Here is a 2,627-nt window from a genome sequence, read left to right on the forward strand (position 1 = left end):
ATTTGATGAATATTTTGTTTAGTAAATACAACACTTGTAAGCTTTAAGTTTAAATTCCTTATTTCTCTATTTTTTTTATGGTTTAAAATCACTGCATATTGTAATTATATAGTATAACCTGGGATAAGTACTGACTACTTCTTTTTAATTTTTTTGGTGAGATTTTTCAATTCCCAACCATAAATGTAATATCCTTCTTAATTTTTCCCTTTCCCGACCCCTAATTTTTTTAAAAGTAATATAGTATTGAAAATCATATATTATCACATTAAAAACGAGTGTCATGTGATATAACTTACTATAGTTGGACATTAAAGAAAGAATAAATAGAAAAAAGAAGAAAAATTGCCGATAACAATTATAGTTATAACTAATCTTATCCTCGGTATAGAGGTAAGATAATTTCGACTCCTTTTCAGCCCTGTGTTGTTTCTCAACAAAATAGAAGTAGCATGACTCTTTGGGTTTTAAAAGATCTAAAAGGAAATGAAGAATTATGACTTTTCCAAAAGATGTTAACTTTTCTGACGTTTGAAAAAGGTTGTTCTTATTCTGAAGAATTTCATTTTTACAAGGGGTTTTGACTTTTCCAATAAAGAACAATAAACACATGTTTACACTATTGTTTGTTATTTCTCTATATGTTTTGACAACATATTTTCTAATGTTTTTTTTATTCTTCACACAAAAATTCTAGTGTACTTTTTGGTTTTTGAGTGGTCAATTGATGTTGTGATTTCAAGTAGAAATAGTAATACAGTTTGAACAACATGAGCAACCAAGACTAATTCTGTGAAACCTCCACAATATTCTTTTTGAGGACATACCTAAGAAAAAAAATCAAAAATTGAGACACAATATGAGAAATTGATAGGACTAGTAAGCTACCTTATGCTCTTTTTGTCCAAATTCTTTCTTTATTGTCCATAACAGACACGTTCAAAAAATCTACTCTCTCTAAGGATTGTCAATACTTCTTGAATCCTATCAACAACATTGTTTATGACAACGAGGAGTATAGTCATTTAAATAGCTCAGTAGTGCACACATTCATTTCCTTCAAAGATAATGTACTACCTCTCCTTAGCCGTTAAAATGTTCAGTCTAAACTTTGTGTTCAGACATGCTAATGGTCTTTCATATTTTCCCATAATTGACAAGTGGCTTGAATTTTCTGTGAATAAGAAAGTGTAGGATTTAAGCCCTAATGTATGTTATTGAATTGTTTATCTGAATGGGCATGAAAAACCCTATAGCTTGCAAGAAGTTCTTTGTAGATTTTCATTAATGATAAAACTTAAGTGAAATAAATATTGAATATGAAAAGATTGCGTACTAAATTTAACATCTCTCAAGAGTTTAAGGCTGAAAATTTGTTTATCTGAGATGAACACATTAAATAGATAATGTTAAACTGTCTGTCCTCAATTAAAAGCATTCAATCTATATGGATATTTTGGTTTTAATCGTTTGCACAACATACATAGATCATTACCACAAAATCCATATAGATTCAATGATTCAAATTAAGGAAAATTTGACATAATTTGCTTAATGTGTTCACCCCAGATTAACAAACTTTCTAGCATTAAACTATTCAGAGATGTCCAATTTAGTACGCACTCTTCTAATGTTCTGCAATTATTGCAGTTGAGTTTTATAATCGAAGGGCTACTATAGTGAACTTCTGGCAAGCTGTAGGATTGATCATGATGCCCAATCAGATAAGCAGTTCTATAACAAATATTCATGCATAAATCCTCCACTTTCTTATCCGCAAAAAATTTCAAAACACTTGTCATTTACGGGTAAATAATAAATACCATAATCACATCTGAACATAACAATTGGCAAAACTTTTAATTGGTACCACTAACTAGATTTTTCCTTGTTCTGTATTTGTAGTACCATGCTTCTTGTTAGCGCAAAAACATTGATTTGTAGTCGTACGCGTAGTTTTGACACAATAAAGCTCCATCAATTATTGAAGTTCTGACTTTACCATTCGATTGATCCGGAGAAACTTGTTATTATACCAGCGAATAACGACTGCAACGGTTGTTCTATGAATACCTCAAATCTAATTGAGCATTTGTTAGATTTTCAAACAAGTTCAATTATTTCCTTCGAACCAATTACTCATAATGTTTTCTATGCTTATTTTGTTGCTCTTATTGTTGTTGAAATTTTTTTAATGAGAATAACTTGGTCTGAAAATTAAACTATTTTCCAACCATTAATTTGAACAAAAAACAATTGATTGTTCCTTAACTTACTGTTTATTCTCAAAAAAAAAAAGGAGAGCTTTTTTGCATCTCCCTCTACAAGGACGGAATCGGCCTTCGGGATTTACGGTTACCACACATCAATTTAAGGCATTCCAAGTTGGTGTGATCAGCAAGGAATGTGGTTTAGTTGATGGTACTGCTTCTCTCTTAGCAATAAGTCTCTTGATATAGCTTTGGGTATAGAAAAATCTTCGGTCAAATTGTTACACCCAAATGGGGCCTAAGGGAGGAAATAATCACTTCGGCTCCAATGTGGAAAACAAACACCCTAAAAAAAGCAAATTCTAAAATAAAATTAAGCTATCTTGTGCAAGGCACGTGCTTGAAGTATTGAGATGC

General features: G+C 31.0%; 1 non-coding gene across 1 annotated transcript; it reads left to right on the forward strand.

The window, feature by feature from the left end:
* The first annotated feature begins 2,285 nt into the window (after window positions 1-2,285).
* Window positions 2,286-2,413, forward strand: LOC114075478. The gene has a single exon (XR_003575924.1). It is a non-coding gene; the product is annotated as a U6atac minor spliceosomal RNA (small nuclear RNA).
* Window positions 2,414-2,627: the final 214 nt, after the last annotated feature.

Source organism: Solanum pennellii, chromosome 12, assembly GCF_001406875.1.
Source record: "Solanum pennellii chromosome 12, SPENNV200".
Lineage (NCBI taxonomy): Eukaryota > Viridiplantae > Streptophyta > Magnoliopsida > Solanales > Solanaceae > Solanum > Solanum pennellii.